General features: G+C 39.8%; 1 protein-coding gene and 1 long non-coding RNA gene across 2 annotated transcripts in view; both read left to right on the forward strand.

Moving 5' to 3' along the window:
• The window catches only part of LOC127354221 (uncharacterized), a 78,007-nt gene extending 63,929 nt beyond the window's left edge, over positions 1-14,078 (forward strand). Inside the window, exons 2-3 of the long non-coding RNA XR_007881493.1 lie at positions 11,860-12,005; positions 13,108-14,078. This is a non-coding gene — a long non-coding RNA (uncharacterized LOC127354221). The remainder of the gene's footprint in view (positions 1-11,859; positions 12,006-13,107) is intronic.
• Positions 14,079-21,004: 6,926 nt separating this feature from the next.
• tet2 (tet methylcytosine dioxygenase 2) overlaps positions 21,005-27,546 on the forward strand; it is a 29,727-nt gene continuing 23,185 nt past the window's right edge. Inside the window, exon 1 of the mRNA XM_051383937.1 lies at positions 21,005-21,473. The gene's annotated coding sequence lies outside the window, so the exon portion shown is untranslated. The remainder of the gene's footprint in view (positions 21,474-27,546) is intronic.

Genomic DNA, 27,546 nt, shown 5'->3' on the forward strand with positions numbered 1-27,546 from the left:
AACTCATTAGAAGCTGATACAAACTTATTTTACATTAGGATAACCTTTTTTTGGTACCACCCTATGAAATGAGGCACCCTATAGCTTATAAATTGTAACTAATGGCTTTATTAATGGTTAATAAATCATTTAGTAATGCAGTTATCAGCTTAATTTTGTGTTGCCTGATTGTGAAAAACTAATCCTTTCTATTTGGTAATAATGCAGTTGTAAATGTTGGCAATCCATTTGTAAATGCTTCTTGGTTTTCCCTCTTTCTGATAAGAAATCAAGTCTGAAGTTACACATGTTTATAAAAGATTAATACAGGGTTTTAATCCAACAAGTCTGCAGTTTTGAAGGTTAATAAGTTTAATAGATTTTGGTCCAGATCGTCTACCCAGTCAAAAAGATTTGTCTGTTAAGTTCCAGAACCCCAAATTTAATTGATTGACCCTTTTTTGTCGGACCAAGCGTACAAACCCCAACAATATTCGATTTCATATCATAGAAAACCAAGAATAGCAGCAAATATTCACATCTGGATCCAGAACAGAAACTAAAACCACAGACTTTTGGGGGTATTTGTGCTTAAAAACTGATGTAATCTATTACCAAAATTGTTGCAGATTATTTTTTCGGTCAGTCGACTAATAAATCAATTGCTCAATCATTTCAGCTCCACATGACACATCACTTAAAATGACATCAGGTCACAGAGGAATAAGCAATCCCTGCATTGCTTCTACTTTCAGACAGGTTTAGGTGTAAGTAAACAAACTGACAGCTACACTGACACATTTTTAAGTCATACAGCCCCTCTAGGTGAGCTGTATGACACAGGCCTATAGGCTGCTAAAGGCTACACTTTAATGAATTTATTGAGAGCTGGCAATAGATAGGACAGAGAGGAACCAAGGACTTCTACCTTAAACGTTTTACAATCTTTTGTAAATATCTGTTCAGACCTGACTTCAGTTCAGAATTAACAAGTGACTGTTTTGTAATTGAGATATCCTCAGTTCATTTTCCAAGATTCTACTTATTATATGAAGTATAAAACACACACAAATGGTGAGGAGGAGTATAAATGCTGAAATTCACTGATACATCATTAAAGATGCTGAACTCGTAACCATTTGTTATGCGCTCCTGTATTTTGGTGACTGAGTCGACATGCTGCCACACCTACAAAACACCTGTTCACACCCACAAATTACCTGACTCAAAAGAACTGAAACGTCCTCTTCTTCATTCAACAGCTGTCAAATGATCAATCTCTCAACAGCTGTCAATCATTGTGGACATGGTGATGTACCAATAACTTGGAAAGGCTTTTGAGGGGTGCATCAGATACTTGTCACTGAAGTTCCTAAGCAGCAGTGGTGTGTGTAGGAACACTGTGTAGGATTTAGTGGCATCTTTATATATATTATATCCAAATTCTGCCAATAGATCCTCCTAAATGTTACATACTAGACCTTTAACAGAGCAGTAACAGCGTATAAGGTAAGTTGGGTTTGGATTTAGGTTTAGATTGGTAAAGACTAGTTGTGTCTGTCAACCCCACCCCACTGTCATCCTTTGAGCTGTGATTACTTTATATCTTTTTTTAATCCGTCAATGTGAAGTCCTGATCAGAGTAAGTACTAGTTAACACACTCGGACTTTTGCAGGCGATTTTAGTGTTTGGTGCAGGCACACTTTTGTCAGGAGCATTTTGTTTTCAGTTGCAGACATGAAATGAGAGATGATGAGACATAGCATCTTTTTTCATTTCCTTACAGTTTTTTTTGTCATTCTCTCCAGAAACTAACTTCACACCATGTACACACTGATGTAAACTTAAAGGTTTCCGGACAAAGATTGTTGCCTCATTCACAGGTCGTCAAATATCAACACTTTGGGTTGCCAAAGTGTTTGTACTTGGATGACCTGCAAATGAGATTCAACAATCCATTATCTTTCTCCAGAATGACTGACCTCAGATTACTAATGTGCATAAAAACAAATTTAGTGTCTCGATGGACAGCTGTGGATGAACTATCTATTATATTTAGAGAGGCGAAAGTACCTTTAATCCCCACCAGTTGTTACCATGGCTTTTTACACCTTTCTTCCTCAGAAACTCTTACCTTGGAAGACATTGCTTACATTATTTTCTTTGGTCCTCAAACAGAAATCTAATCATCATCTCCAGGTCCAGTTTATGTGAATGATTTTCTTCTGTCTTCTGATCATTTTGTAGTACCCCTTTCACACTACAGTTAAAGCACATGTCTTTTTGACACAACAAAAAGCACATTTGACAAATTTAGTTTTCACAGAAAGGAGTTCATGAATACATTTGTCTGGACTTTTGCTTCAAAAATTTGATGAATCAGAACTTTTGTTCTTGGGGGCGATTGACAGTTACATAAAAAAAAAGGGGAACCATCCTTGAAGCGTTATTTTCTTCAGTTTCAGACCCTCTGTATCTGTGTGAGTGGAAGCTCCTCTGTCTGAAAATCATTTTATCTTCCAGGCGATAATAGCCCCCAGGGGAAATCTGCCTAGGTGGTCCTAACCTCTGTCTGCAGAGCCACGGCAGTATGCAAGTCTCTAGCAGTGGGAGGCATGAACCCTCATGGCAGGCCTTTGTTCCTGCCTGCGTGCTCCGGCGTCGCTCCCCATGCGTCTACTCCCCCCCCTCCCTTTCCCTGGGCTTTCAACTAAACTCGGAGGAGTAATTAATAACCATGACCCAAGATTTAAACGTAGCCCGCATTTAGTCGATGGAAATAGAATCACGGAGGAGTGAAGTCATAAGACATGGGTGTTTGAGGGGTGATGGTGTGAATCCATTGATTCATCTGTCTCAATTTGATCTGAGCACTGTGCTCACATTTGTCAGGAGAAAGACAGTGAAGATACGAGGAACGTTGATACATGCAGTCTGCTTTTTTGTTCCATAAAGACCCTGCAACCCCAGAATTAACAGTTGATTTGATCAAATGAGTATAGAAGAAGATAAATAAATAATAAGCTTCTGGAGTGGGAAGTGGAAATCCCCTATACCCCCACTTGTTATTTTAAGCACACTCTATATTTTCCTGTTGGAAAATGTTTTGAGGCCCCAGACACTTGCAGGATGTATAGATCTTTGAATGCAAGCAAAGGAAACCACAACAGAGTCACAATTGCTTCTCAGTGGAATTATGAAAAAAAAATCTGACCAGGAAAAAGGGAGGAGCACAACTGCGTCTCCTGGAGGTGCTTATGATGGGCTCACACAGACTGTTGTGGTAAACAGCATTCCTCTGAGGCCTTTAAAGCATGAAGAGAAAGACACAGACAGAAAGAGTGTGAAGAGAGAGAGAGAGAGAGAGTGGGAGAGGGAGCAACTTGGGAAAATAAACAGTATGAGATTATGGGTTTGGCAGTGATGCGCCACAGTGCAGCAGCAACCTTGGCAGTATTTATTTAGAAACCTGCCTCATTTCCTCCTGCAGGCTGTAATGCATGGTGCCCTCACCTCGCACACATTAGCCTTTTGCTGTGATTTGATGTGTATCACCCGCTTTTACGCAGCTTTCCTTGGATACAGTCGAGCGATCCCTCCTCCCTTTGCTATCGTCTGCTAATTGGAGTGTATAGAGCACCCTTAATTATCCAGTTAGTAGCTTTGCTGAAAGAAAGCAGACTCCTGGCACACAGTCTGGTACAGATGACAGCACACACAATCACTTCCACAGAAAAACCTCAAGTAACGTGAATAGAAAGTACTGTGTCTGCATGTAGGCTACATGGATAAAAGTTGGCAGTCATATTCTGTAGGTGTACCTGCTTTTAAAACTTTCTTCAGATAGAAGGAATGACACTGGAGATTTCTGGTGATATTATTTCTGTCTCTTTCCGTTTTTTTAAATTTTTATTTGAGCACATCATGCACCAACCAATGTAAGATTTACATTCCCCCTCCCCAATCTTCAGATTAATCCATCACTTTATATGAGTGTATTACATAAGTGGCATTTTTAGGTCTGTGGTGGAAATAGCATTCAGTGCTTTTTCTAAAGTAAAAGTAGCAATACGACTATCTGAAATACTCCATACCAGTGTGTAGGATTTAGTGGCATTTGAAGTTGAAGTTGCAGACTACAACCAATTGAATACTGCTGGTGTCAGTATTTGATGACCAGGGAATGGAAAAAGCTCTGGCCGCAAAACTCGCAAAAAACGTGAAAGTCCCTTTCTACAGCGTGTTGTGTTTGGTTTGTCCGTTCTGGGCTACTGTAGAAACATGGTGGTTCAACATATTGGACTCCATAGAAGGTGCCCCATGGCATTTGCAAATAAAAAACGGCTCATTCTAAGGTAACACTGTTTTCTGCTTCAAAGACGGGATATCCAAAGAGTAGGGTTGCAAGTGACAAAGGTCATCAGCTGGAATTAAAAGCGACTGTACCGCCCACAATCAATATTTGCTCTGACCTGTGACAGGGTTGTCTGGCTCCATGAATGTAAACACTCAGACAATAATGATCCTCCTACAATGTCAGAAGGTATTAAACACACCAGAGACAATAAACAGCACTGTGTTGTAGTGAAAGAGTTAAATGTCTATAAAATGTTAAACTGTGCTTTGTTGGAAATCAATGTCAAATAGTGTTGAATGTTCTCTTGTTGTGGCGGCTGTGAGCCAACTCTCACTGCAACAAATTAGTGTCACTGATCATAGTAGAAAGATTTCTCCCCCCCAGGCCAGTAAAGGCTGAGAAACCTTTACTGGCCTGTGACTCCTTTATTAGGTCCCAAAAGTTTTTATCCTTGAATTGAGAATGGCTTTTTATTTCAAAAGGGAACACCAAATTGATTTTAGAGAAATAATGATACATTTCACTCCTGTTCATTTTATAAAGGACCAGTGTGCAGGATATAGTGGCATCTAGTGGTGCGGTTGCAGATTGCAATTCCCTCGCTTTTCCCTCCTCTTCCACATGCGAAGGAGAAACTATGGTGACCGCAAACTGCACCGGTGTTTAGTTTGTCTGTTCTGGGCTACTGTAGAACCATGGCAGCTCAACATGGAATACAACCTACAGCCTCCGTACATATACAATGCTCATTTTAAAGTAACAAAAACACAATGATTCTTATTTTCAGGTGATTATACACAGCTGTATGTATACTATATTTCATTTCTGCCAATAGATCCTCCGAAATGTTATACCTTGGACCACAAACTCATCAAGAGACCTCACTGGGGTACCAAGGCCCCATGTTGAGAAACTCTTCCTTTAACCATTTTCTAAGTTTTCAGGCAAATCTGTCATCTTTCTTTTAAACACTGAGGCAGCTGCCTAGTTAAAAACAAACTGTTGAACAAACATTGGAATTTATCAAACAGTCATTCAACTTCAAGTGTCCCTCGAGCCCCTTGAACTAGGGCTGTGGACACTTTTGTTTTCGTGCTAATATGTGCAAACACAGTTGCCATGCTTATCTGTCAGTTCGGGTGGGCAAACAGCTTCGGCAAACACAAACATCTTGGAAGCACCCGGTTAAGTCCATGAGTCAAATTCAGGATGGGACTCAGTTTTAAGCAGTCCACACCACATTGTGCCTGCACTCACACTTGTCAGACTTTGATGTTTACATGTGGACATCATATCTTTGCTGCCCTGCTAATGGAAGCTGTAGCAGTGATATTACTCTTATAGCTGGTAACAAAGCTGTTGAAATTTTGCTGTTGAATTTGTTTTATTTAGAATCAAATCCAAATCCACCAAAAAATTGTATTAATTTATATCAAAATGCCATTTACACCTGCTATAGGTGTACAGCCAGAGTGCACTGAAATGACGCTCCACTGCTTTTTTTCTCTTCAGTTGAGGAAATAGAATATTTGCAGTTGAAACTAAAATTAATGTACATTTTTGGGGAGGCTTTTTATTGCCTTTAATCAATGGTGACAGGAGATGGGGCAGAGAGAAGGGATGACATGGAGCAAAGGACCACAGGTCGGACTCAAGGCCTGGGCTGCTGTGGCAGGGGCTCAGCTCTGGTACATGGGGCGCCAGCTCTGCCAGGTGAGCTATCCGGGTGCCCCAAGTTTTTTTAAGTACTTGAAAATCCAGTCATCACTTAAGTGTATGCAAGAGAGCCAAAAAACAAAACAAGTATAAAGGTCAAAATTGTCATATTGACATTTAAGGTGTGTTGACTGATTCACACAAGGTCAACTCATGCACTGAACAAGACAACACCTTAAAAGTTGCTGGTGACCTCTGCTAACCTTTGAGCAGCACAGTGAATTCAATAATTAGAATTTCTATAGCCAGCTAACGTTAACTACTGAAGATGAAAAGGCAGCCAAACATCCTTTTATTCATCATTCACTCTTCTCATAGTTTCGTTATTTGTGATGTATTAGAAACATTACAAAGCCAGACTGTTAAACTTGGCAAAAAGGAAATGAAAGCTTGCTTGGCTACACTTTCATAGTCCATTTGACCGTGTGGTCAGTGATAGCTGACTATTGTCTAATGTACGTAAACCTGCCACCACAGGAACATTGGTTACATAACCTTTAAAACAAGGCACAACTTAATACCAGGTGTAAATGGTCTTAATGACACACTTAACACAACACTTAAGAGTGTTGTCTATATATATATATATATAGATATATAACAAATATAACACATATTCCAGTTCACAGCTACTTTCACCTGGAGTACAAAACCTTTTAATTAATGCTTGGTGGTAAAGTCAGACATAAAATTTAAAACACCTCCTGTCCAGTCCTGTTGTATTATGTCTTTAGGCTCATACAGATGATTTTATACCTTCCAATGAGAGTGCATTTTCGTCCAAGAATACAAGTGTCTGAATGAACTATATGGTTCAGATCTAACAATGGATAGAAGTTAGACAAGCTGCAACGACCACAAATATTTGCAATAGAGACAGAGAAACAGGCAGGCAGGAAGGCAGGTAGAGAGACATGACACACTGACACCCACTTATCACAGTGATCATTATATCAATATTACGTGAAATGACTACAAGTTTTTATACTTCTTTCACAGAACTGTCAAACAGCACTAGCCTCTATTTATCAGCATGTTGATTCAACCTCTAAGCCGCAGCCTTGGCTTTGACAAAGTCCACAATGGCAGATGCTGAATCTGTCTCCTGCACAATAGCAGTGCAAAAATCAATGTAATAGAGCAAAACAGTCTCGAACAACTATGACAGTGAATGAGCTCCGCGTTGCAGTAACACGAAGCACAACTCATGAAAGTATTCGTGACACAGTGTGGAGAAGTCAGTGTCTTTGATTGTGTTATTTAAAAGGCATCTGTATATAAACAGCTGCCTATCTATGTATTCTCAAGATGAGCTTTATTGTGACAGCAAGTATTTTTTAAGTGGTTCCTGCCAGGTAACATGGAACTGCACATACTTTTTAAGTGATGCAAGATGCAGGATAACTGAGGACAGATCTGCCAAAATTTATTAAATTCATCTAGTATTAAACTGACCTGTTTTCACTTCTAAACTGGCCAAATTTTGCATAATATCTTGAGTTTTGGGCCATAAGTGCTTGACATTTTAATATGTCATATCTCCTGTTCAATACATTCAAAATTTAAACTGCATGTTATACAAAATGTGAAGAATTGAAAAATTTGTTTGTGGTAGCCTCCCTAGCATAGAGCAGCATAGGCTTTTTCTTCCTATATCTTCAGTTGTCCCAAAAGAATATCAGTCTGTGACTGAACTGTACTATTTTGGTTTTTGTATTGAGTTTTTAACCAATGAGTGCAAACAGCTTCAAATTGGAGTAAAAAAAATATATATATATATGTCTAGCCTTGGTCACTACATTGTCATCATGTATTTACACTGCATTACATGTAATATTAGGAAGTAAAGTTGGGTCACTCTCAGATTGTGCTCATGGTCTAATGGTCACTGATGACATGTAATCTAAACCTGCAATAACTGACTTCATTTTGACCACTAAGGAGCAGCGGAAACAAGTTATGAATACAACACTGATATATCAACACCTTTTTATTCAAGCTTGTTAGTGAGCAGTTGCATATTCAAACATCCAGCAGTTACAGAGCAACATTATCAATCCTGTCCTGTTTCTAAATATAAGTCCAGTATTCACTGTCTTTTAAGTCTTCCAACTCCTGAGGGAAATATTTGGCTCTCTAGCTGCTAAATGCTCTGGTAGGTTCACCAGCTAGCTGCTAAATGTGTTTTGTGTTTGCCATTTGGTGCTGAGTAGATAGTGTACAGTTGGTTTTCAGAGCTTCTTCAATGAGCTTCTTCTGCCTGCTGTGGTTAAAACAATGAGCTGAAACTTGCTCTAAAGCTCCTTAAAGTTTTAGTTTTCTTCATTTAAAAGTGGTTGGCAGTGCCTTTAAATTTGTTACTGGTGTGATTACTGCCCTAAGCACATCAAAAGGGGTGCTTGCACATCAATAGCAAAAATTCTTTACATCATATACAACATGATTGTAAAAGCATGGTTCTTTATGCCTTATGTTGCTACCCTTTCACATGTATAACCTGGAAAATATGCAGGCTGACCAACCATGCGAAGTAGACCATGGTAAGACGAAACTGTAAAATATCCCTGGTCAAGCTCAGAGTTGAAATCCAGGTCAGACTCTGCTCCACCTGGTTTAACAGTTCAGCGCTTAGCCTGAGTCTGGTGTCACCAGCCGTCCAAATGTCATCACCTGTTTCTGAAGGCATTATAATATGACAATGCATTGGACATTTCCATGAATTGTGTTTGTTGTGAAAAGGCTCATGCGACGGACCTGGAATAACCTGCTCAAAATATTCTCTTACATGTCACGCATGTGAAAGGTGTATCCATGTGTTTCCTGGAGCCCTGATGGATAAAAACACAGACCAGGAGCACTTTTACACTCAGTGTCAGTCATTCTGTGAGCATAGAGGGAGGCATCTATAAAACAAACATGGTAGCAGCAGTGGAAGGGCAGAAGTGGCAGGATGGGAACTGCTGCCAGACACATTACAAGGAGCTCTAATGAGGGAGCCCACACTCTCATCCCCCCCACCACCACAGAGGAACGCGAGGCGGGAATTAATTGTGAGGGCGATGATGGCGAGCAAGCTGAGGAGCAGGTCATTACTGAACGCCTCCTCCTGGAGCGCCGCGGGCAGAGCGTGGAACGCCACGCTACTTGCACAATTCCCATGATCCCACAGGAGGGGGGGGCAGATAGCAGGAGGGGGAATGGAGGGGACACAGAGAAAACGGAATAGGAAAAGATACTGGAAGAGGAGGAACGCAGCTTCCTCTTTGTTAGAAACAAAAAATGTATTGAGAAATGGCATTAAACATTACGACAATTATTATTTAAATCTGGTTTTCATTATCATTTGATATATGCCTTATACTGTAGACTTAATCTTCATATTCCCTTCTACCACAATAATTGCTAATAATAAACAAATAAAAATGGAACAAACATTTTTTTTTTGTACCTTAAGGTCTTTCTTCTTTCACATTTTTCTTACTAATAAATCATCCACTGCAAGCTTGATCATTACTGGACTGAATTTGCAATATGACATTGCATGATGGACACTGTAAAAAAACATTACCGGGAAATTGCTCAATAATCAGGTGCGAAGAGAAAAGGCAAAAAAATAATATGACACCTCATAGTCGAAGGAGAACTGAAAAAACCCAGCTTCACATCAAGGTAATGATCAGATTTTCGGGTGCTTCACTCTTCTAATCTGCACACTGTGTAATAACTGACTCTTTGTCATTTCTCTTTGTGTGGTTTGTCTCCCTTATGAAACCTGTGACATCAAATTGAATGCATTGGACACATTGCCCTCTAGTGGATATTCAATGTATGTAATGTATATCACAGCCATAGACAAAAGTGACTCAAGTCTGGAATTTCTGCTCCTATTATTCTGCAGCAGTTAAATTCAACAGCAGATGTTAAAGAAGTAAGATTGTTATTAAATAATTTATGGTGTCCTCTGTGGTTGGGAAGAATCATAGTAGCGTATATCTCCACAGAAATGCATTTATAGTAAAAAAAAACGACAACAACAACATATGCCTAATCATTAGTCCCACGTAAAGTTATAGGGCTGAGACAAATAAATATATCCATGAATTACAAGTATAGGTGAACCCAGGTAAATACATTATTTATTATGGATCTCATTAAATTCATATTGATCACAAGAGAAAAGATGTAAATAAAGTTCTTTTTATCTAAAAAGAAATACATAAACACATGCAGTCTGTGCAACTGGTGTTATTAGCTGCTGAAAAATTACATTCTATCCTTAGACATGGAAAATTCATTATGACTCAGTGATTAAATACAAAAACAGAAATACAAGCAAACACCAAGTGACTTATTTCTGCATATGACCCCCCTCCCCTTCCCCATTACCGAAGAGCTTTTTGCGTTATCTTAACTTATAACGAGAGAGCAGAGACACACCTCTTTGATGATGTATTTAACGACCCCATTCAGTGCTTTTCCTTTTTCACTACTTTCATGACTAGAAACCCTAATGAGACCAGTGCTGTTGCCTTGGGGATGGCCAAGCCCATTGCATTAGCACATGAAATCATTTAGGCCATGTCTCCCGGAATAAAAATATCATTATGGTGAAGCTCCCTGTAAAAGTGAGCAAAAGGCCCACTGCTGCCAAGTGTGTTTCTTTTTTTTAAAAAGTATTCCAAGTGCCAGGAAGGGACACAGTGAGAGACGACCTAAATGAACTGCTCTCTGGCTTGCTTTGCTGTTGCATGTATGACTTTTAGACAAAAACAACCGCAGTGTGGAGACTTATGTGAAGCAGAATTTAATCAAAAATCAAAGATCTCACAGTTACGTTCAGGCATGTACATTATACCATTAGCTATAGAAACAGGCAGGTTTAATGGTCTCCCTGTAGAGGAAAGGCTGTTTGATGCAGGTGAGATTGAAGATAAAGTTAATTTCATGTTGTATTGCTCTGTGATTGATTGGTGATTATATGATGATTTAAATGTCCGTCTCTTCCAGTGATCTTTTCTGGTTGGATGATTATAAAAAACTTGAGTTTAGGAAGGGAACACTTTTTTGAGAAAGACTGTATTTATATATATTGTTCAAGTCTTTTGTTTGCAATGTAATGTTTTATGTAAGTAAAGTTATGGTCTGACAAATGTTTCACCAATGCAACAGTATTTTTATTGTCCTATGTGTCCATGCAGGTGAGACACTGTCACACACAATAAAAAAAACACAAACACATAAATTAGAAGTTATACAGACACAGTAATGAGAGAGAGGCCTGGTCTAACCTGTGGTTTTATTAGAATTATTAGTTCTGGTTAACAAAAAAATCAAAAAACAAAACAAAAATGTGAAAAAATCTGAGTTTCTAATTCTTGTTGTTTTGTTCATCTTTGAGATTCCTTATTACTAGGTTTTACCAATCGCTCACATGACACAACCTTGACCAGAATACAATCGATTGTGTTCACAGCTTGACCTTACATTAAGGAGGGTCTAGCTCACCCAGCCCACACTTTTATCACAACCACATCAGAGAACTACAAAGCATCACGGCTCTACAAACATTCAGCACTCAATAATCTATGAGTCATCTTGAACCTCTGCTTCTACAGGATTGTGACTGAAGGTCAAAGGTTAGAGCACATCACACTGATGTGAACACCCTCCCTGCTTTTTGCTTCCAGCAGATTTGTCCTGACACATCTGACGGATTTATATACCCTACACAGTATCTGCAGAGAGATTTTAATTGTTTTTTCATGCCACTTATGTATGCAAATTATTTTATTGGATGATGTATTAGGTGGAGAGGGCTGGAGATAGAGGGAGAAATGGAGTCGAGGACGAGGGGATGAACCAAGGGCCCAAATGGCGACCATTGATGGGTGAAGGCCACAAGGATTTGTGATGAGATGAGGAATCCAGGAAATGAGCTTGGTTTGTGAAAAGGTATTGTAGCTTCACCAGCCCCCTACGCCCTCTACCCCCCTGTGGTTCATATGATGATTAACTCAGGAGGCTACGAAACTGAAAATGGTTTTGAGTTGAAGGGATGTGAGATGTGTTTTTATAGTTAGCCCACTTAATGTGGATGCAGTGGACTCCAGGAATACTGCTCTGACAAACAGGATAGAAAGAGGGTTAGACACACATTTATAAATTGGAATAGAAAAACTGGATGATAAATAGCAATAATACCTTCGTTATTTGCACTCCTAAAATAAATCTTAATGTTTCAAAGCTCATGTTGTTACACAACAGCCTGCACAGAAATGCCCACTGAGCCTCCAAATCCACTCTCTCTATTATCTTGTTTGCTTAACTTTATTTGTAGTCTCAACAATCTCCTTTCAAATGTTTTTAAACCTTGTAAAATGTGCTTACTCGTGTTGATCAAAAGATAGGTTCACAATTTTTCCTGTATGTCTTAAAACAGTTAGTCTGGTGCCCATATGTATATTGGAACAGGTTTTGCTGGCTGCAATTGACTCCTGTCCATCAAGAGATCAATTCCTGATTTTTCTTTTTCAATGTAAGTAGTGGGAGACCAAAATCAAAAGTCCTTGTTGTGTGCAAAAATATATTCCAAAGTTTGTCTAAAGTTAATATGTCTTCAGCGGTCTCATGTTATTGTCAGATAAACTTTGGAATACTTTTGTCCCCCATGACTCACACTGCAATCATGTTGCAATCAATTGTTTTTTGGCCAGTACAAACATGAGCATGTGAGTATTGTTTTGGGACAGACTGTCTGAAGAAACTGTAAACCTATCCTACCTACCTGAAAAAAGACAAATCTTTTTAACAATTGCCTTTTTTTTTTCAAATTGGACCTGCTACACACTTTCCTTTCTTTGCTAAACCACAGACCTGCTACCAACATTTCAATTCACCAGAAATATCTGCAGCACCACAAAACATGATAATTTATGTAAGTGCTTGTTTGTGTGTTTGTGAGTGAAAGGGGGTGGGGGGTGGGAGGGGGGCATACCAGGGAGCGCTCGTGTTTGTACGTAAATCATGTCTAACCATATGCTGCCTTCCTCCGCAGCGCACACGCAGCTGAAATTGATCGTCAACCATCTCCTGCTCACAACAGTGTGGGCAGAGGGAGAGCAAGGTCACAGCCAAGGACTTGCCACAATCAGTGATGGGCTGCCGAGGGGGGGCTTATGTGTCACGCCACAGCTGCTACGCTACGTACTCTGAGTCACAAGCACATATTTACTGCTGCAAAACATCACCTTAATTACCTTAATGCCAGACTGTCTCTTCCCGTCTGGATGAATTCTGCTCTGGATGCCTTAATCTGAGCCTAATCTCCATCATCCTCACATACTGTTTTGGGAGTAAAATCATAGCTTTGCCTTTCTTATCTGTTTTTATTTCCTGTCAGGTTTAAGTGTTTTATGGTTCAGCAGTTCAGAGGAAGGAAGGTTTGTCTGGTGATAGTCAACATGGCTGGGTGGGCGGCTGTTGCGCTGTGTGCTTGTCATGCTGAACCAAGCCCGAAGCAGGTGAAGGGATGATTTCATGTCTGTGCTATCTAGAAGGACCGTCTCAGCTGCCAATGCAAAGATAAGCAAGGAGGAGGCAGCTGCTGCTGCTGGGCAGCTGTTTGACTGTTTCTAAAGCAGGAGTTGCAGGCAGCTCAACAGGCTGCTTGTGCATCATTCCAGCCTGACAAACAAGTTGAGCAAAAATCTTAAGCAAGTGCATTGTTTTCCATCTATAGAAGCCATATAGTGTCTGTGCTAGGTGCACATATTTACTTAGTAAAAAGTTTTTTTTGTATTGTGTAGGAATAACAGTTAAACACAGTGCTGGGCACTATACTGGATGAACCAGAATACCAGTTTTAATTTCCCACATAATATGGATTTCTCATATACCGCTACCAGTGGACACAATTGCTGTTCAATAGCAAGTCATATTGTTTTTGCTGGTTGGTTAAGTCAGTTTATAGTGTTTATACATGAAATTCATGATATTTTGTTTTGAAAGGGAAGCAATGTTAAAGTTCTTGGCATATCTTTTTTATTTTGAAGTTTCTGTTTTTACTACAGTTTACTAAATAGAAATTTACATTCATGCATTCTTGTTCATATATTGTATCATTTTTGGGGCCAAGAATACCCTATAGTAATTAAAGCCTTCAGTGTCATAGATTTTACAAGTCTCTAGAAGTCTACTGGAGGGGTGACCACCTTAGAGATGTTCCTTTGTGTTTTGACAATGGTGCTGTCTTCCATGTTAGTCCAAAATCTCACATAGGTTTTAGAGTTCTGTTGACTGTCCTTGCCAATCCCTATAAACCATTCAGTGACAAATAACTGTATGGAGGCCTCTGCATTAAGTAGTAGTTTTATCTATGTTTTTCCACTTATTTATTGCAATTTCCAAGAAGGATACCTCCAGACTGGATAAACTGATCAGGCGGGCCGGCTCTGTGGTCGGCATGAAGCTGGACTCACTGGTGACGGTGACAGAGAGGAGGACACTGGACAAACTGCTGGACATTACTGACAATGCCAGCCACCCCCTGCACACGGTCATCAGCAACCAGAGGAGCCTGTTCAGTGAAAGGCTGCTCCTTCCCAAGTGCAGGACCAAATGACTCAAGAACTCCTTTGTCCCTCATGCCATCATACTCTACAACTCCTCACTCGGGGGGGGGGAGGAAATAGGGTAAAGAGGACAGAAGGGAAGGAGTGGTAGCCACTCACTGTGCATTAATAAACTACTCACATACATACCTGGACACCCTTCTTCTTTTTTGTGCAATAACTTAATCCACCGCTTAAGTGCAATAATTTAACTGCTAATTTGTGCTAATGTCATTTATCCACTGTATAATAACACAATGCCATATACAGTCCTATATATTTATCTATATTTATCCTCTATACAGTTCTCTTCATTTATTTTATTTGATTTTATTTTACTTGAATTTTATTTTACTTTTATTCTTGTCTCTACTTTCTATATTTAGCTAAGAATTTATTGTTTATCTTATACCGTATTTTTATACCTCTTCTATTTTCTATACAAGTGTTTTGTAAGCTGCTGGAAATTCAATTTCCTTAAGGGAGTCATCCCAAAGGGATCAATAAAGTGAAGTCTACGTCTAAGTCTAAGTCTATTTGTCACCTGTCTATATAAACACATTGACAACCACTGCTGGTTTTACAATCAATATGGCAACATTTTGGTGCTTTTCTATATAACAAATAAGTATAACATCTAATCTATGTAGACTGCCTTAACTTTGCTTGTGATTATTGTTTATATTTTTTTAAAAAATAGTGCTTAGTGCTGAAATAAAGTATATTGAATCAAGTTCTATACTAAAGTAAATATTTTAAGTACTTGTATTTAATTATTTTCATGTTATGCTACTTTATATCTCCACTTCACTATATTTCAGAGGGAAATATTGTACTTTTTAGTAAACTACATTATTTGACAAGATAAGTTACACTATGCTTTGCGGATTACGATTTTACATAAAAAAATGATGAGGTTATACTTTACTCTTGGACCAACATTAAAATGGTGGTTACACATTAATGTAATACAGTAATATACAGTAACAATGACAGGTACTATTTTGTACATTTATTCCTGTATTCTTTACTGTAGTATCTGGCCTGTAATGCTAGAATCTGCTTGTTACATATCATTTTGAATGCACAAACCTTAACTTGTAATGAAGTTGTCGTATTGTTTCTGCTTTCTTCAAGACACAGAAATAGAACTTTCAAAACCAGTAACCCTTACACTGCTATCTTACAATCCCCTTGACAAATACAGACTTGGGCAAGAATAAAAGGGGTCTGTGATGTGTTCTGGCTGCTACAGCTAAGCGTTTGCTGCTGGGACATTTGGCTGGCAGGTGGGGACAAAATCAGAGGCCACCTGTAGGAGGACGGTGAATCAGGATGTTGTTTAGACGGTACGGGGACATTTAAGGCTGCTGCAGTGTGATGTGACATTAACAGTCACAAATGTCAAGTGCCAGCTGTTTGCACATGGAGTGGCTGCCTCTCATGTTTGTTCCTTTAAACAGACACAGTTTGTATCTCTGGTGGAAGAACAACTTTGTGCTTCTGTAAAACAATCCTACAATTTTCCCTCACTTTTGTTGCACTTTTATATTGATTTACAACAGCAATAATTATATAAAATGAGAACTGAAAACACTGAATTTTCTACAATAAACCACGGTTCAGAGTGTCTTTGAAAAGCGTAAACATTTAGGTAGAATTAATGAAAAGTGTGCATTTTTTGTGAATTATTAAACTGCAATGAGGTTTCACAATTTGTGATAAAGTTTTAATATGAGTGTCCATAAAACTAACTGAAAGAAACTGCAGGAAATACACAAAGGATGATCAGATGCATTGTAGATTGTAGGTCATCAGGCTTCACCAGCAGGGGTCATCATCTGCTCCATGCCAAAACCAGAGAAACAGTGGGGGGCTTCAGTGCTTTAAGAGCATGCAGTCTGTCAGCTAGCTACTAATCCTGAACAGCCTGGGAATTGTGAATATTTCTATGAAATCTTTTTTAAAAAAAGCTGATTAACAGTACATGTGGAATATTTATGCTGTTTTCTGTTGATGAACATGTCCAGTTCATTTTCACATTCAGACAATTTGTTTATATATGTAAAAATGTCTTTGTTTGTTTGTCTTCTTAGTTTAAGAAAGCACCAAAATAGCTTCAGTCTGCACCAATAATAGAAACTGGCTCTCAGCAGCTACCCAAACCAATTGGGGGGGGGATGAGTCCCCTCTGGGAACAACAGTCGGAGAAGTGGGTGAGAAGCTTGTATCACACAGCTGGTAAAAAGGGCTTCCCCACTCTTAATAGAGGGCCGTGCCTACAGAGGCTTCAGCTGGGAGGCGGCATGTAAGGGGAGGATGGAAGCACCTGCAGCCTGAATGCGGGAACCAGCTCTTAAACCTCTCAGAAGCGGTTGGTCGCCACGGGAACAGCGGCAGGCCATGATTGGCCTTGTCCAACCCTGCTGTGCCCAAGGAGGAACTCTGTCAATTGTTAGAAGGCACACACAATGCAGACAGGGAGGCATTTTGAAGCAGGACAAAAGTCATGTGATTACAAATGTACAGGAAATGTGAAAAAGTATAAAAAAAAGCACAAAAACGTTCAAATTTGGTACCTTTTGGTGCTCAATAATATAAAGTTACTGTTCTTCAGTTACTCTCCCTCTCTTTCTTTAAACCCCCGTCCCCCACCACCCTTCCCCAGACCCCCTGCTGTGGTTTAAACAATTAGGCTATGTGAGACCCACACTAACGACTCTCTCTTGTCTTTTAAGATAACTACAGGAGGAGGGGCAGCGGTGGGTGACATCTTGTTAGGGGGGGAATCCTGTGGTCAGTCACTTGTGTATTGGCCCAAGCAGAAAATACCTAGTTATTACCCTAACTAAAGAGTTGTGTGTGTGTGTGTGTGTGTGTGTGTGTGTGTGTGTGTGTTTAGATTGCCCCAGGTGAGACGTGTGCTAATACCACTGATGCTTGTGAGAAGTGCTGGTTTTCTCAGCTTTCCCGATGAGCCCTAGTTCTTCTGTCGCACCTCAGATGTCACCCTGTTCTCCCACTTTCAGGCCAAAGTAAAGAAAGCTGTAAATCAGTGCTTGCATCACAAATTAGTCTCTGCTGATTTGAGTCTCCACCTTATTTAGGACCAAATGATTCACACCAAATATAAAATCAAAACTTTTCCCAGCAGCAAAGTGAGGACATGGCGACAGTATTGTGGGTAAATTCAAAAACAATGTTTACATGTGGAACGTTTTCAAGAATTTTTATGTTGTTTTTTAAAAAATGCTGTTCACAGAATTAGGTCACTTGAAATGGAGCAAGCCACATGAGTCAGATCATAGGACAATCATATGTGTTTGCACACTAAAATAAATAAAAAAGGTGTAAAGCACTGGTATGATGTGGATGAATGGCCAAAATCAAAAAAAGGGAAGCATTTTCAAATGAATGTTACTGTGGACATGGCCTGGAGCTAAGATAACAAATCAACGAAGAACAATCATGTTGGTGCCATAAAGCCCAACATTAAGAACAAGGATTGTGTCTCCACTCAGATTTTGTCAGGAAAACTAAAACACATATCAGACAGTGCCAGTGTATTTAAGAACAAAACATTAAAATACTAACTATATAGTTTAGTGCTGTAATTTGTAACAGCAGTTCAGATCTATAATCTTTTCGATCTTTTTTCAGTGTGCAGCCTGTAAGTTGGCTTTATCATTCAGCAATTTTTTTTAAAATGGTAAGTAAAACATTGAAAAGAATGACTCATTTCACACTGTCGTTTCACCCTCAACTTGATCACATGAATTCATGCTTAAAAGACACAGCTTTACATGAAAGAGCTAAAAAGGCCTGTTCAGGGAGTAGGGCTATAAACCACCCCACGACTTATAGTGACACACAGACCTTACGACCAGAAGCCCAGATCTTTGACCTGAGGATGCAGAAGGATCCCGTCTTTGATTTGTTTGGCATAAATCAATAAGGGCACCAGGCCTGCAAGAAAACCAGTTAACATTGCTCACTAATGCTCATCGTCATCTTTAGGTGTGAAATCAGTCAAGTGACAAGTGTGGCTAAATTTTGATGACCCTGGGTCAGCATGAGGCCACGGCTCTGTGTTTACAGATGAGGTGACGGCACATGCCTCCAGTCCTTTGAAATGTGACAAGGTGAGAGGAATGACAAGATAATCTCTCATTTACGAGTTACAGTAGCTTTCAGTGGAAGCGGCCCAGCAAGGCCGCTGGCAATACACATGGAAAAAGTCAATGCTGCTGTTTTAAGTTGCATGCAACTTAAGCACTGATAAATGCACTAACTGCACTATTGGAGTGCTGTGGCTGCAAATCAAGCCTTGCAAATGTAAACAGTAATGAATAAATTAATTAATTCAGAGTAGAAAAAATCTGGTGTTGCTTGAGTTTATGAAAAGTTACCTGTATTTGGAGATAATTTACTGAACATAAAGAACTCTAATATGGACAACAGTTACAAAAACTTCTATGTGTACTTTAAATATTATTTTTTACCAGACAAGTTGACGGAGTGTGTCTCATTATTTACAGCAGTGGCCCGAGGGAGCATGGTCAGGGAGATGGAAGGAAGCTGACCAGTCCGAACAAACTACTAAAAGCCCTGCAGCGTTGATCACAAGGACACTTCATTGCTGCAGTGGTAGGTTTACCACCTTGCTCAGGGGCACTTTGATGGAAGCTGATGAGAGGGGAGAAAAGGGCTTTTCATTCATTTACTTCTAAGATCTTCACAACCCATCTGGGGATTTGAATAACTGTCCCTACCTGTCAGATGGGCTAGATGTAGTTTACGTGACCTTAGTCTATGCAAACAAGGATTAACAGCAAAAGACAACCATACACATGCCACTGTCAGCAGTCCCCTGCAAACTCAGTCAACATCTTATCACCTAGAAATAGAGCTGAGAGACCACTTAGTGGTATTTTTTGCCTGACACAACAGTAGGGTTGCTTAATAAAGGCTGTATGCTGTTGGGGTGCATGTAGACTCAAGATATTAGGAACTTACTATTTTTATTTCATCTTTATTTGAAACTCTTTTGTCACAATAAACAACTCAAAGTCCTAAAAAATCCTTCTAATGCTCATATGGTTTGTTTTAAGCTATATCTCCTCCTTTGTGGTTTAAATTGAAAGAGGAAATCAATGAGGACCTTTACCTGGATTCACCTAAACAGTATCTTTGGTGGAAAGAGTTAGTGTTCCTAATCATTTTTAACACTCTGTAGGTCTACTGCTTAAGGTTAAGCAGTGAAATATTCTCAAAAGCTGCAAGAATGACACAATTTGACTTAAATGTAACTGTATAATGCGACCTAAAGACATTTAGACTTAACCACCTAAGTAACAACTGAGTTATGTGAAGACAGAAGCCAGACTTGATGTAAATATGTTCTATTTTGTCTTAACAGGATCTGTGTTGCAGCTAGAGTGACTCCTCCTTCCTCCTCTCTCTTTCTGCCCCTTCCCCTCCCCCATTCTGTGTAAAAACAAATCTCCTTTTCTGCTCTGAGCCTGAAACTATTGAGTCAACAAATGTCACTGCAGCAAGGCAGGGGCTGCTGGGAAAGAGGTGGGGTCTCCATTTAAGCCCCAACTGCAGCTAAAGGCAGATTATAAGACCCACCTGTTAGTAAAGTAAAAGAAGAATTAAATAGTTAACTGAATGGGGGTGGTTAAAGCTGTGACCATATGTTAAGAAATTACAAACATACTTTTTTTTCTCTATGAACCTACTTACTAACACAGTAACCCGCAACTAAAACCCCAAGGTTTTAGTACAGTTCCCATTGTAACACATTTTCACATATCATATTTAAAACCTGGCTGAATTTGTCTTTTAAAAACCCCCAGACACTTCTTGTCTCTCACACTGCTCTTTCTATCTCTCTGAAGCCCACGTGGCCAGTGTCAACAGGAGGTGGGTCTTGGCAGACACATGAAGCAAAGTATGCTGCCTGTATGCAGGCTGGAGAGTTGTCTTACACTCCACTCTAAAAATGAGCCAGACAGCCAAGACGTGCCAAAATAAGACAGCCGTTGGAAATGAGCGCATTGCTCAACTGGTTGGGCTCCAACCCGGCCCAACTCACTCCAACTGGAGTCAAAAAACTGATTGTTGTAGTAATGCTCTCAAAAAAAATGTGTGCTATTTCTGAGTAAGACAGAAAATGAAAGTCAAGACAGACTGGATGAAAAGGGAGGGAAAAACCCTGAGTCATTGGCTTCCTGTCTGAGAACAGGAAGGGGGTGGAGGCATCTGCTCTCTCAGTCAGACAGTTGAAACCGGTGCAATATTCAACATATAGTGCACTGGGTGGGTGGAGTCCTTCCTGCTCACCGAATCCACTCCAGTGCTTCAGGGCAGCCATCATAGTGTTCACTATTGTGTGCGGCTGAGGAAGAAGAAAAAAAAAAGAGGAGGGAGCAGAGGAGGGAAAGAAAACCTGTCTCTTTGTGTAGGAAGGACTCAGCAGGAAAGTGATTTTGTGATTATTTGAGTTTGCCAGCAGAGCAAGACTCTTCCCCCTGACCCAGAACAACATCTTGTCTACTCTGTGCCTCGGTTGCCTTACACCAGAATCACATATGACTGTGTTTCTCAGGCCGGCAAACAGCGACACCCGGGCTTCTCCTGATGATGAGAGCTGACGTCAGACTGGTTCCATGAATATTGATGTGGAGGATAGTCTGTTTCATAGAAGAACAGAAGGAGGCAAGATGGCTGCCCTTTAGGATTTGTTAAAGAGGAGATCCAGACGGTTTGTTGGAATTTCTACAAAGTGGAGGGACGTAAAAAGGAGGTAAGACTTTGCTTAGTATATTCACACTCTGCTTATGTTTTTCCCCTTTAACCTTGGGTATATTTTTGGGTGTTTTGTGTACCAGGTGAGGAATAGCAAATGTCCCCCACCGTAAAAGCAAGAGCCAACATAATAAGGAGGGGATATTAGATAAAGCTACTCCAACATGGCTGACGATTTTCTTTCTTTTTTTTTTGCCGGCTGAAAGTGAGAGACACCCTCTGTGTTTGCCTGTGTGTTCTGTGTTCACTCAACATTCTTGCTGCTTTTGAATGCATCATAGAAAATGGTGTACTTAGACTGCTTGTTCAGGAGTTTTTCTTTTTAGCAACATTTAAATGCCTGTATGAAGCTCTCTTTCTTTCCTTAACATTTCAACCTTGCTTTTCTATTTGGCACATATTATTAAAGGTGTGTTTGAGCACGTGTGAAAATGTGTGTTTTTGTAGGAGTGCATTTGTTTTAAGAGGAGAAATACATTTAAAAAAAACATTTATGTGTAATTATTAACTAATAACTAATTGTGATTTTTTTAAAATTGAATATGTTTAGATGTAGGCAGTGTTACCCTCTGTAGCTTCTCATTTTCATATCAATGGCTTTGCATGTGTTTGTTTGTGCTGTTCAGTTGGGAGACTGTAAATGTAGGAGAGTAAAAGTCCAACCTGGATGTGTGCAGCAGTAAGAGCATAGTGACTGCACAGTAGTAGAGCTGGAATAGCTTCTGGCTTTGTGTATCTCTGTTAATCAGCTTTCATTGCTTTCTCCACTGAATGACAAGCAGACACAAAGGCAAATCCCAAGGAGAAGCAAAAGAGAAGAGAATTGTGGTGGCAGAGTGTAGTGAAGGCAGACAAGGTCAGAAAGCTCTGAAGGAAATGAAACTCTATCCTACCGCACCATTAACTGGGGGAACAAGAATGGTAATTCTGGAGCAGGTTTTTTCTCTTTTTTTAAACTAGAGCATACACAAGGGATTGTGATCAGAAGTCAGCAACAAACGTCTTAAATGTCAAAGTAATAGACTAAACTTCTTCTAGACAGGATTGTGTATTTTTAATGCAGCACAAGCAGTTAAAGGTCACAACAATCAGGCTGCTGTGTTCTTTAGGAAAGAGCGATTGACAAATGGATTATTGGCAGTACAAAGAGGAATGTGTGTCTGTGTGAAATCTTCTCTAATCATTTTTATGTAATTGGTGTGGAATAACAGCATGGTGACCAAATACTTGCACAGGCAGAAAAATAACCTCCAAATAATGGAGTAATAACAGCGTGGTAAACACTTGCATACTCTGACAGAGGTTTTATGCACATTTTTTTTTTTAGAAATACACTGATTAGATACATGATAACAACATGTAAATTCATTATCTCAATTAGCAAATAGATAATTGGTTGTTAGTTTTTCTTCTGTATTCACCAAGTGCTACTCTAAGATTAACATCTGAAAGGCCTGTTAGAAAATAACTGATCTTCCTCGGTTTTGTGTATTGCGCTTGTGTATTCTACTGACTAACAGTCGTAATGTAACCACAGTATGGCCTCAGGTAAAACGCAAATTAAAGGCATGCCTGCAAGGTGGAGAATAATGACTAACCTTTAACTGTGCATTGTGACCTAATAGTTGAGGCAATCTGCAGTAGCAGCAATGTAGGAATTCAGGTTAGCTTTAACCACTGCTTAAGTTTGAAGTCTTCAGAAACCTAAAGTTACAAGTGAAGACTGTTTTATCGAAAACAGTGACATTTACAGTACAGAGTGAAATGTGTGCATAAAAAGGGGCTATAGAGAAGGTGAACAGGCAGTGAAGTCAAAATAAAGTCAGTTGCTTGTCAAATGACTAGAAGACAGTCACCAAGCTTTAATGTAAACACCTGATGACAGACAAAGAAGAACACTATTCTCGAAAAAGCCAAACGCTCCCCTTCCCCCTCTCAATAAAGCATTTGTTTTAAAATGTGTGTGTTTACATGTTGCATTTCTGTGGTTTGCAGAGCTGTGTAGCTATAGTGCAAACTCCCTCCAAAAAAACCAAAAACAAAGATCAGCTTGTAGTGGAAGAGAATCCTATGTTTAATCCTTATGAACTGTCAGGGAACTTTCAATGGCGGTGTACCCCTCTGACGCAATGGCATGGCTGTGTTTTGATATGGCAAGCATGGTCATTGACTGTGCGGTGTCAACACTGGTGCTTAAGCAGGGGTGTTCTCCATAGTATTCTTAAAGTATGTTATGACTGCATGATCCACGCTTTTGTCTGTGTGAATGTACATGGGGGGATGGGGGGCATCCCATTGCCCCATTCATGATGTTAAGACACTGTGGATAATGTCTCATGTGAAAGCCCAGATTAGGTCATACAAGTTGGATTGGACAGGGACATGATTTTTGTTACTTTGGCTCTGTGCACTACCATGATGGATTTAAAATAACAGAGTATATGCTTTCAGTGCAGACATTCAGCCTTAGATTAAGGCCATTGACAGCAATATTGGAAGAACCATGTATGAATCGGCTGCTCACATAGTATACCACTATCTTTTTGAAAGTAATTCCTGGTAAATTGTAATCTGGACTTTTGTTTCTTCAGTTTTATAAGTGGTGGCTTGCATCTTTTGGTAAACCCCCGAGTTGTTCTGGTGAAGTCCTCTCCTTATCGTGGTTTCTGACAAATATGCCTGCCCTCTCGGAGGGTCTACTTGATGTGGCTGACAGTTGAAAAGGTTTCTCTGCATGACAGAAAGTATTCTTCTGTCACCCACCGCAAGCGTCCTCTGGGGTCTACCACGTCGTTTGCTATTACTCAACTCGCCTATGCATGTTTTAAAGAGTTCGGTCTAGACCTACTCTATTTGAAAAGTGTCCTGAGATAACTTCTGTTATGAATTGGCACTATACAAATAAAATTGAATTGAATTGAATTGATTTCTTTTAATCCTACCAAACCGCTGATTACAACAAACCTACTGTTTCTGCTGTTTCTGATTGTTTGTGTCCATTTTTTTTTTGGCCTCACGACAACCTTCTTAACTTAAACTGACACCTCTTGGGTCCTCATCTTGACTCATACCAGAAACAGACTCCAAATAAAAATGACCTAGACAGCTGATTTGTGAATGACCTAATGATGGAATAACAGCCAATTGTCCTATTACTTTTGGTCCTTTAAAAGGCTGGACTACAAATCCTACATGGTTCATCCAATTTAGATGTAAATACCCTCAAATTAAAGCTGAAAATCAACACTTAAAGCACATACTAGTTTAATTTGAAATCCATTGTGGTGGTGTACAGAGCCAAAATATCAAAAACAATGTGTCAATCTGTCCAAATACTTGGACTATTAAACATTAAACATTCCATTCCACACTACATTAACTGCAAGATTTGGATGGATTGCATCTAACCTAGTTCATTGATTGCAAATGAAAACACACCATTAATGGCTGTCGTAGTGTGATTGTACTATTTGCGCTCCCCTTTGGGTTCAGTTGCACTGTATGGGGGACAAACAAATGCTAATCTTGACCTGCATAATAGTGCCACATTATAAAATTAAGAAATAAACACAATCTTACTGGAGGCCTTGTAAGGAGCCTCTGCGTGGCTGCTGTTACATCAGCAGCTGAAAGGCACCCAAGCATTAAAGGGCCTGTAGGGGTCTGCGTGGGGGAAGGGCTGGATAGATCAATCACATGCACATAGCTTCTCTCATCCATCCACACCTACAGATAAAGCCATGCAGTTGCATTGCTCCTTCGTCATGGCCGTAAGTCCCCTTTATGTCACTCCCAGGGCAAAGACAATATCACCTTTGGGAAGAATGTCCAGTTGCCATAGCGTCCTACAACAATGCTGTCCACTTACAATACCCAAGCCCTTACCCAAGCCCTAACCTCTGACCCCGCTCTGTCCAGCCCACGCATCATATTTCCACCCAGGGGCTGCTGCACAAATGACACAGAGAGACAGGCCCAGTGGCAGGTTAGACATTTTATATTGTACTACCTGCTGGCTGGCTGGCTGGTCATAGCTCGATTGCTTTCCTGAGACAAAATGGCGAGATACTGAGCGGTGTATTGATTTCTGCAATATTGATTTCCCTCTTGTCTGCTATTGGGGGTTGTTTTTCTATGGAGAGCAAGAGAAAAGCAGCAAACCATGCATGGGTGTTTCTGCAATGGAATCTTAGTGCCATAATGAAGTTGCTCATATACATACATTTTTAAACATTTTCCTGTTGATGAAAGTAGAAAAGATGGATTTGCTGGATATGGTTGAATAAGTTTTAGCCTCAAACTCCCTGTGGAGTTTTGATCGACAAGATTTAGGTGCATGTCATATGCCGCTTTATTTAGCATTATATTTATATGAGTTTTACCATTTGCTGGACGTTTATTCAAGCTTTATGTACTGACCAATTCTGAAGCCTGCTGAATGTATCAACACTTCTTTTGATTTAGTGCAAGCCATTTTAGGATCGGAGTTATGTGCTTATCTTCTAAATTAAGAAGAACTGAAACCAGAAATGATTTCAGTTATCAATAATTGCCAAACAGATACACCCAAAACCCTGACAAGAAACTTGGCTTTCGGTCTCATCATGGCTCTGCCTTGTTAAAGAAACTTTGGTATAATTATGGCCTGGGAGTGGTTTATTGGTCATCACTGTAACTGTTTAACAGTAAGAATGTTTTTATAAGTCTGAGATGCACAAATGTTATCAGTAATTGCCACATCTGATACATTGTGAATTCCAAATATGACTCGTGACCTTCTTTTTCCACGAGGCCATGCTTTGTTAGCCGGGCTGAGACGTAATTATGGAGTGAGAGTGATAAGGCTCTGTTTGAGTGGCACACGGCCGGAGGGAGTGTTGCTGGCCCTGTGAGCATGTATCGATGTCAGGGTTTACCTCAGGGGTGAGACAGCGAGGGCAGCAACTCAAAAGCTTCCTCCACGTGAGCACACGCACATGGCCGCTCTGTTTACAAACACTATCCTGGCATTCCGCAAAGAGAGAGAGGCAAGTGAGATGTTACGTAACCACCCCAAAGCGAATAGCATCTCTTCCCGCTTCTCGCCCGTGCCGCCTCTTCTACGCTTGGACAATCTTCTTGAATGCTGTTTTTTCGCTGGTTCCGCTACTGCTTGTTAAGAGTAAAAAAATAAATTAAGAGCCACAGCCACAACGGCGTATGTGCTCGAGAACGTGGCGAGAGTGAGAGCAGGCCTTTTCTTATGCTGATGCCACTCTGATAGCACATAGCACAGGTGAAGGCCTTAATAGTGCCATGTCAGGAGATCAAACCGACTGTGAACGTTTCTATCAAGTCAGATGATTTTATAAACTCCCTTTATAGTTCCAGCTTTGGGTCATGACTGCTAAATTGCAAACATTTCAAAGGTTTGATGACACAACGCTGCTAAAAGAAATTATTTTTCCACAATGGTGTTTTCCAATGCACTGCAGTTTTTTTTATAAATTACTTATAGTCTAGAAGTAACAATCACCTTTTGTGAATATATAAATGAAAGTGAGAGACAGTTAAAGTATAACTATTATTTATCAATCAACAAGGTTACCATAAGCAGAAAAGAACAGCCAAGATGTCACTTTTCAAACTTAGGCGTAGCAATGTGTGGAGTGTGGGGAAACTTGCACACAGGCTGTCAATATGCCTTACAAATCTTGAAAAGAGACCTAACCTCATGCTAGGATCTGAGACTCTCGTGTCAAAATGTATAGCGGTAAGTCAGTTCCAGTTACATCAAATCTGTGACAATGAGTAGGCTTTGTCACAGGTCTAATCCTAGAGGTTGGTCCCGAAAGGAAAGACTTTTCATATATAGCTCATCAAAATGCATCTTTGTAAATATGTGCTAATTTAGATAAATATCTGAAAAGGAAATTCCATAGATAATGTGCCTGTATCATGATCTACAAAGCTCTGTCATGATAGTGCAATCTCAATGGGGTCCACAGGGTGATCTAAACAAGTGCTTCTGATGGCTGTTTGTCCTCTTCTAAAATGGATGTCAGATATGAACGGTTTTGCTGCTAGGAGCT

This window comes from Dicentrarchus labrax, unplaced genomic scaffold, assembly GCF_905237075.1.
Source record: "Dicentrarchus labrax unplaced genomic scaffold, dlabrax2021, whole genome shotgun sequence".
NCBI lineage: Eukaryota > Metazoa > Chordata > Actinopteri > Moronidae > Dicentrarchus > Dicentrarchus labrax.